Here is a 10,041-nt window from a genome sequence, read left to right as displayed (position 1 = left end):
GATTTCGGACCTTCATAGGAATCCTGGCAGGTGCGAAACACGGTGGAAGCTTTGTGTGTTCAGGTAAAACTCGTGTTCTCTGAGCATTTTCTATTAAGCTAACCTTTTAGTGTTATGGTAACCTTTATCTTTTGCTGCTCGGCTTTAAACTAAAAGTCAGTTCCCATGAGTGACACCTCTAAACAAAACGAAATGAGGCATGGAAGAGGCCTCTCAAAGAAAAAGCTTCTGTTAGGATTCAGTTGAGCTAATTTGCCAGGAAAAGTTTCCTTTTGTGCATGATTGTTCTCTCCAGGCATGAGGGGCTGACTTGCCAGTCAAAAGGCAAGTAGATTATTCAACATATTTGCTTTGATATTGCGTGGACGAGGGCTTGGGGGGGGGCAGGAGCAATCCCCGAGGGTAACCATGTACCTGTGAGATATTAGGCAATTATACACACACACAAAACATCTGCTGCCATTCCGGCAGGGTAACAGTCTGTGCATGTTCTCTTGCTGTATACAAAACATACATGCAAAAACAGTCCTACACACATCTATTCTTACGCATGCCAAATGTAACGCATAATCGTGGCAAATAGGAAAGAGCATTTCAATCAAGTCAAGCATCTGCATGTTAAGTGTCAAGCTTCCCCACAGCAGTGTCGCACGCAAAAAAAACCAACCAAACAAACTTTTAAACATGCGGCAGATCAAATTCCCATAACTTACATTAGTGATATAGTTGTGACTGGGAGTTATTTCAGATATTCCACTCAGCTCAATAAACTGTGTCGGCACAGCCAAACATGTATTTACATTGGCTAAGGTCCAGTGTATCTGCAGCCTTACAATCCTGATCTAGGTTACAAAGTTATGGACATGAATAGCATACCAGTTCATTTTACCTCTTGATGTTTCCTGCCTGGGGCGACTAACTCATACTGTTTGCAGATCTTTCTTTAAAATGAAACATTCAGTCCCGGGAGATCTCACTGTTGGCTTAATACTGGAGACGGAATTGAAACGTATGTGCCAGGAGTGTGTATTCTTATGTAACACAGTCCAGATGTTCCAACAAGTTTTTGTGTCAAATAAGCTTAAGAGTCTACAACCATGCTAGCAGCTCTGTGAGGCTGCACTGAGGCACAGCAGTGCTTAGCATGCTAACAGGCTGAGGTAAAGTTTACCATGTTCACCAGCTTAGCTTAGTGTGTCAGCATGCTAACATTTGCTAAGTGGACCTGATACAAAGTATTCCTTTGCAGGAATTTGGTCATAATCCAAAATATTGGACAAACTTAAATTTTGACCTGATGATGGCGCTAAATTATAAGATCACCAACTTTATCACAATTCATCTGCACCTAATTTCATAGCAATCCATCTAATAATCACTTTGATACTTGAGTCAAAAGTACAAATGTGAACGTTGTGGTGGCACTAGAAGAAAGGTCAGGTGATCATTACGATTCCTCGTCTGAGAACCATGAAAGTCTGTACAAAATTGCATGGCGATCCATGCACTAGTTGTTGAGACATTTCAGTTTGGACCTAAGTGGTGCATAGACCAACACTGACGCTGTCATACCAACAGTGCCACCCCTAAAGCCACGCTAACAGGACAACACAGTGTCTGTGTTTCTGTGAACTGAATGAATGAACAGCATGTGCATAAGAGGCCTTCAATGAGCGCTGCTGGAGTACAGATCTATACACACTGTCATGGCAGCACAGTACTGTTTGAGTAAAGCTGACAATCAGCAAACAGTTAGGGAGACTGTGGGGTTGACTGCACATATTTTCGACATATTTTTCCTTGTGGACACAGACAGATTTTTCAGACTATTGTGTTTGCTTATCTGCAGCATGGGTTGCATCATTTGGAGTACTGTACTGTGAAAGTGATGCAACTCCCTCGCCTGGCATGAAAAATGACATATCTACAGGCTACTGTGTATTTCATCCTGACATAGCATGGGGTACAGGAAAGGCTTTAGGTCTCTAAAAAGCAAAGGCAATAGTTTTACATGGCAATTTTCTCTGAATATTCGAGGCACATTTTAATCTTCCCTTAACTCTCAACTGGGTCCTGACCCAGATTTAGAAAAAAAAAAGCCTGTAGGGGACTGCGTAGACCTACAGCACACTCACAGTGTGTGTGTGTGTGTGTGTGTGTGTGTGTGTGTGTGTAACACTAGCAGGATAGGGTGTGGTGAGAACAGGAGCCATGATGGAGAATACTAATAAGAAAGAGAGCTTAGAAAGCAAGGATGACTCAGTGTCATCACCCCAGACTGTATCTCAGTATAAAGGGCGGGGGTGAAAACCTGTCTCCCCACACCCACTCTCTATCCCTCCCGTCCACCCGTCCCGAGACACTCAGACAGGGTGAGGAGCAGACCGGAGGGTGGTGGACCTCACCAAACCCTGCACCAACCCAGAGTTAGAACAAGCCGGCACCAACTGAATGTGAGTCACAAAGGAATTTCCCTGACACATTTTTTAACCAAAGACAGTCTTTCTTACTTTGAACTTCCTACTGGAGACGTGTGGCATCAAGTAATCTAGGTCATGTGCACCAAGGCCTGCAAGTTTCAGCTTCACTGAAGGCACATTAGCGATCATCTAAACATGTATAAATCTGTTTTCACTTGTTTTTCTGTGATTATAGTGTTATAGTTGAGCAATTATGGAAATTAGAAAATGCCTAAAAGAATTACTTAATGTTAGTTCTCTGGTCTTATTCCACTGAATGCTTTCACTCCACTTCCATCTTTTCCCAGACCTGACATATGCTGACCTCAGAGGAGTCCAGATGGAACCAACATGTGAGTCTTAACAAACCAGTATACAGTCTGATTGACAAGACAACCTGTGTTTGTCTTCTTGTCTGTCTGGCAGATGGACAAGACAGATAGCTGCCTGGAATGGAAGGAGAGGAGATAGTAAACGACCTGCAGATGGAGTGTTTGATATTTTTCCTTGTTTGTCTCTGTGCCTTTTTTTTATACCAATATGAGAAGGAGATCAGGACAGAAGTGTGTGTTTCTGAATGCATCAGAGACGGATCGAGGATGTGCAACTGTGTGTCTGTGCGATTACAGGCTGAAGGGCAAAGAGTTGAGGTGGTGTTTGATGCTAGTCTCGGTGGCAGGCTTCAAACAAACTGTCGCTCTGCTTCTGTCTAACACATGCATACACACACACATCCACATAACCACACACATTATGCAAACACATGCACGCACGCGCACACACGGTAGAGCTGTCTTGCTCTGCTTCTCACACAGGGACGTCTACCAGCAACAGGGCCGGCCATCTAAAATCCCTCTGAGCCTGCTGCATTGTATGACACGTACACACGCACACACACATATATGCAATGACATGCACGCAGATATACACATATGCATGCATGTGTAGCAGTTGCAATTGCAAATATAAAGCATGCACACAGAGGCCAAAGCAGGTTTGTCATAAACATCAGTCTGCAGAAAAAACGAATTTCCTGTGGAACAAACACACAAAACAGCACTGGAAAGTACTGTCACACACATGTACACACACACACACACACACACACACACACACACACACACACACACACAAATATATTTTGCATATGGGACAACTGTGTGTACACATACTGTATATACTCGTAAAAGTGCTAAGTAAATAGATAAGGAAGCAAGTATATTCTCTTTCTCACGTACACACATTTAAACAGCACTGAAAGTACATGAGGAGGATCTTGCTCTTTCCTTTACAATGGGCCATTTCCTTAAACAGATTTATCACCAGTGTTGCACAAGCCAATCGATTAGCTCAGTGCATGACTGTGAGAGTGCGCTGTTTGGAGCACAGTGACCAACGGAGCTTCTGTGATAGCGTCTCTGTGGGTGTTTGCCTGTGAGTGTGATCAGGGGGCCGTGTGCTCAAGCTATTAAGATCAGGATAGCGGTTGGATATGTGATCTGAAGGACGATACTCGAGAGCTGAGAACAAAGCAGATGCTATTCCAGAGAAGGAACTGTGCAGGGCCAACAAACAAGCCCTGGGGGAGCACCCTCAACAATGCTAGCTTCAGAGCAGCTATTGTGGTTGGCCAAATATATTACAGCCAACAGCTAAAACCCAATACAATATCGAGCACTGCCAAGAAAATCTGCTGTGCTATTATCGACACATTTAACCATCTGTCTGAAGTGTGCTCTAATATAATTTAGGGGGTTTTGTCCAAATTTCTTATTCAAGGAGTTGAGTTCCCTCCCTGATGTGACAAAGAGTTGATAGTTCTGACAAACGCTATCAGGGGTTCTTGGTTTAATATGGTGTCAGATCTCTGGCACCCGGAGGGTGGGTGATAAATAAAGAAAGAAAAGGAATGATGAAGCAAAGCAAAATTAAAACATAAACAGTGACAAAGACTGCATAATCATTAAGATCGGGCACCAAGTACCAGTCGTTCCTATTAGAGACGCACATCAAGCGTGTGCTGAAGTTTTAGAAGAGCTACAGTTAGGAGGGGTGGTGAAAGACACATCATTTGTAGTAGTAAAATAAGGAGAGGAGAGCAAAATAAAGCCAAAGAAACTAAAAAGAGGAGGAGGGAGGAGGAGAACGAGTGATGGATGAGGAAAGGGTCTCTACAAAAGCACACGACTGACGATAAACAAGAGCAGAAACTATGCATCGTCAGAGCTACACACACATACCTTCACACCACTGATGGCACACAGACTGACGGCTTAAAAATACCTCACCGAGGAAAGCCAAGTTTGGAAGGCCAGCGGGACAGAAATATGCCAAAGCTACCGTTTTTTAGAGCTCTGGAGCTTCAGGATGGCCATGATGACACATAAAACCTGAACGAAAGAGCCAAATGGTCAGACAAGAAGCAACAAGAACGATAAGTCATCCACAAAACCGTTTCTGAGTCACCCTGCAAAATCATTTCAATCCCACTGGCACACAGTAAATCCACGTAATCTGTTTAAATATTTAGCAGCATTACATTCAAACTGCTTTAGATGTATTATTTTTTTCTTATATACAATTAAGGACTTTGATTCTTAGGACTTTTTAAAAAAATTTCTTTCCCACTCATTCAACTTTATTTAACTTTTAACAAACAAACTACAAATAACACATCTGATTGACACAGGTCATTTCCACTTGAAATATTACTGTAAAAAAAGATTTAATTAATCTGTGCCTGTTAATCCATTTATTCTCATAAAACCTCTTGACAAAGAAGAATGTTTCCTAAACTTGTACGATTTTCAGGAGGTGCCATCGTCCTCATGGAGACAAAACAACGCTGATGAGACGAGCCGTTTTCTCAGCTTCGGTTTGCATGTTTTTACATGTTGACCTGAAACAACCGAACGTGTTAACTATGTTTGTATTACAGAGCAGAGACAAGGCATTTTATTAATTAAGTAAGAATAAAATTTGGGAATTGCCCCTGTGATAATTAATAACAGAGTGTTAAACAGTGAAATGAATGAAGACATTTTTGTCTGCAGCACCTTGTTGGACTTGTTCAGTAACACTGTGCTCTTTTTATGAGTGATTTGATTTTAATATTTCTATTTGTCTGCAATCATTTCACGAAGGAATACTTATTTGTTGAACTGATATAAGGAAACATTGTTCAACAGGAAAAGGAAATATCATTTTTCAATTCTGCTCCATATGCTGGATTGTATCATTAATGAGTTTTTCTCTTTTAAATGATTCTACTCAAAGATACTGCAGTGAAATAATTGGACTGGGTTCATTTTATTTAGTTTCTGTGTGATTCTTACACCATCACCTTGACTCCAGTCTTTAGTAAAAAATTACACAATTATTAGTCTGATAAAAACAATTATTTTTAATTAATTTCTTCTGTCCAGACAACCTTTTCAACAAGTAAGAACACCTTCAAAAATGGGATGCCATCATTAATAAATGAAGTATAACAAAGCAACACTTATGTTTGACTTACATGAGACGACTATTTCTTATTCATAAAACTTGTAAAAAACTGACTTAAAATCCTTTTAAATTGTACTTTTATTTCCAGTTACCACATGTTGCTTTTTATTGTGTCTTACCTAATCAATCATGTTTAGACTGAGGGAATAAATGGACCATTTAGTAGTCGAGGGTTTAGTTTAGGTTAGGTTTAGGCTTTGGTTTAGGACAGTTTTAGTTAATGGTCTTATTATTTGAAACACCATCTTCTTAGTGTCATCATGTCTCATTTGACTGCACTTTCAAACGCTTTGTGAATAAACTGAAACTGAGCTGACGGTGAAGGAAAATAAATACTTGAAAACACAGACATCAGTGTGTCAGAAAGGTATTACAATCCATTCTATCAAAACCAGACAGCATAAGTCAGTTAAATCTTATCAGCATTTATTTTCAAGAGCCCACAGCCTTGAAACACTGCGACGAGGTTTGCAACTGTGCTTGGCAGCAACCGGCTGCCTTCAACCGGCTCCAGCACGACAGTGCAGCACATAAACATGTATGAATAAGTTTAGAAACATGAAACCATTTGGTCTATCTTCAACAAATCTTTCTCTTTTATTGCACTTATTGAACCCCGGTACATCTGAAATAGCTTAAGGCCTTAATCCAGCCAAAACTCTTATAAAGGAATCTTCTGTCAGTTTCATTCTGTTTTCATCAGAGCTCGGTTTGCGCTTTGGCAGCGGGAGCTGAGCCAAGCACATTTCTCTGAGTCATCAGTGGGGGGAGGGAGGAGAAAGAGGAGGAGGTGGAGAAGAAGAAGAAGAAGAAGAAGAAGAAGAAGAAGAAGAAGAAGAAGAAGAAGGGGGAGGAGGAGGAGGAGGAGGAGGAGGAGGAGGAGGAGGAGGAGGAGGAGTAGGAGGCGAAGCAGGAGGTGGCAAGTCCGGAGTTTCCCTCTTGCTCTTACAGGCGAAGGCCTACACTGAGCAGCAACAAGCAGAGAAAACCGTGCTCTATTGTTTCAGGCTCTGCTGGCAAAGTGAGCCTTCCTGAAACTCAGCAAACAACTATCTCACACACACACACACACACACACGCACACACACACACACACACACACACACACACACACACACACACACAAGGGAGATCTGCCAAAATGCTGCTCACTGTGAGACCTGCCAAAATGGAAGAAAGCTGTTGTGTGAGAAGTTTACAAGGACTTTCGTAGAATCTGTTGTTTTCTTTGCCTGGCAGCCTGACAAACGTACTTTCAATACAATCTTTAAAAAAAATAAAACTAAAATTGATGAGAAAGAGTGGCGTACAATCTTTTCTGAAATAATTGGGCCTCAAAGAAATAATAATGCTTCTCTAATGACGGGTAATTGTGTGGCAGCATTAGAGGTGAGATGGTGTGTGACAACCTAAAATCATCAATCCTCATGAATACATAGCTCTGCGTAAACAAATGGCTCCTTTCAAGGACTCTGTGGGCATGTTATGACACTTGTCCTATTAAACTTTATCATTTGTGACTAAAATACATCATTTCAAGTGTTGTGACTTCATGTGACAGAAGGCGGGACCCCTGCAGAAGGAAAAAAGACAATGCCGTCACATGACTGGCGATGGTTTCTGAGAAGCACCTGAATCACTCTCCTTCTAGGAACCACGACAGCTTAATTTAGAACAGTTTTCAATGTGAGAGGTTGTATTGATTGTCCCAGCATTTCATCAAGTTCATACCTTGAAAGCAACGCAACCATCAGACTCTTTAAAAAGCTCAATTTGATGAATAACGGCAGGCTGCGGTGTGAGACAGAGCTTCAGCCATGGTGCCAGGCTTAGCGTCCTGCTTGTCTGGCAAGAGGTAGAAGGTGGAAGGAATGACAAATGAGCGACAAGGCAGGAGAAAGGGAACGGGCTGAAACGTGGCAGCGCAGCTTTGAAGTACAACCCTTCATTTCGAGTCTTGGACTCTGTTCAAACAGTCCGCAGGTTCTCGTGTCCCCCCGGACCTGTCAGGCAGCTCCACTGTTTGTTTTCCACTCCAGCGTGGGGACAGATTTGGACAAGGGTGACAGCGGAGTCTATTTTCTCCACCTGGAAGCTTGGAATGGAGGGCAGGGAAACTCAAGACTGGTTTTGCCCGCTTCCTGGAAACGGTAAAGCAAGCAGGAGGCCCCACCGTCAGGGAAAGGGGTAGAGAGAGACTGTGTGACAAAGAGTCTGCAGAGAGAGAGCGACTGAAACCTCTGCTCGACAGATAAGGAATATGTGTGAATGCATGGGTGGGAGTGTTTATGTGCCTGCCTCTGTGTGTGTGTGTGTGTGAGAAAGAGTAAATGGCAGAATGGTATAGAGCACGTGCTCCAGTCAGGGGATTTGCTGATGCCAACAAAGATCTGTTTACAGTGAGTGCCCTCGATGACCCCCCAGAGGATGCAGGAGTCGCTGCCAGCATGCACACAAACACACACCCAGCACGGACACACACATCACCCAGGCCACATATGTCAGCAGACATAGATACAGGGGGTCTAAGGGCACCTGTTAGAAACATCCGGAAGGCTAGATTCCAGACAACCTATCGTAGCACTAAAAAGCCAAGCTGGAGGCAGGTGTTAGCGGACCCGCGATAAGGGAGAAGGCGCGAGAAACGCTCCTCAAACCCAGCGGATGATGGAGCCCCGCAACTCCACCATTTGCGGCTGAACTGCATTGTGAAACCTCACATGAGGAGATAAAACGAGCAAATCAAACACGCGCAGCAATGGAGGCCAAGAAGGAGTGTGCGTGTGGGAGTTTAAAGGTTTGTTCCAAGGCCCGAAGGTAGAGAGGCTGGAAGAAGAGTGAGAGAGAGTGAGAGAGATGTTTGAGAGGAGAGAGGGGTGAAGGGTCGACGAACAAGGACAGAGGGAGAAGGAATCAAAGGGCAAACCAGGCATGAATCAGATAGGGCGCTTAAAAAAACTCAGTGCCAAAACAAAACAGCACCTTCAACAAAGGCTACAGTGCTAAAGGCGAAGGAGGTAAGGGGTAAGCTGATTTGCTTTATCGCTGCGAGTTAGATGAGAAGATTTATGCCACTCAACATATGCTCAGTAGCAAGCCACAGCCAACAGTTGATTAGCTTAGCCTAGCATAAGGACTGTAAACATGAGGGAAACAACGATCTGCGTTCCAGCACCTCTGGCTGCAGTCGCTTGATTTTAATGCACCAACACGTGTGTGGTATCAACCCTCTTGCCCAACTCTTCGGCAAAAAAGTGAACATGTCCCAGAATGTTCACCTATTCCTTTAAATCCTCACCCTCCTCCTCATCTTCCTCTCTGTCCTCCACAGATCAGCCCTGCTGCGCTTTTCACATTTGCACACGATGGCCAGCTTTTAAGCCTGCCTGTTACATTTCAGCGGCAGCCCCCCCCCCCCCCCCTTGACACAAATGGACGTGCACGCCCGCTGACTCAACCTGTCTGTCTGTCACAGTGATTAAGTGCGATCAATGCTGCGCGGCAACCATGGTTGTGCTAATGTACAATAATATTGCCTGTACAAAAAGGAGCCGGCTGAGACGAATAAGGTGGCTGAGAGAAAGAGAAAGTCGCTCGTAGACTTAACTTAGGCTCTAAATTACAGGGCGTCGCTCTGACGTTACGTGGTGAACACGGTCGGGGTCCAAGGTGTTTCTGCGTGGTGCGCAGCCACACCAAACTACGCTCGACATGCACACTGTATGCACAACTGTAGTGAACAGAGGAGGATTTAACCATTCCCCGAAAGGTGTGTGTGGAGGTAAACTGCAATGAGCTCTGTAAATATGTGAGCGTACGGGAACGGAGGACGCGTCTGTGAGTGTGACCACAGGGACAGAGATGGAGAAAAAGAGAAAGTGGGACAGACAGCAGCGATACAAGCTCCTAACTCCCTCCTCTCCTCTCCTGCTCCATCCTCCCCTCGTCCTCCTCCTCCTCCTCCTCCTCCTCCCTTCTGCCACTGAGGGGAAGCGAAGGAGGTCACCCACTCCTACAAGCACTCAATCAACCTGCCGGCGACCTTGCTCGTCCTGGATACGGTGCCCGCTCCCTC

Source organism: Chaetodon auriga, chromosome 4 (genome assembly GCF_051107435.1).
Source record: "Chaetodon auriga isolate fChaAug3 chromosome 4, fChaAug3.hap1, whole genome shotgun sequence".
Taxonomy (NCBI): Eukaryota; Metazoa; Chordata; class Actinopteri; order Chaetodontiformes; family Chaetodontidae; genus Chaetodon; species Chaetodon auriga.
This window is presented reverse-complemented; position numbering follows the sequence as displayed.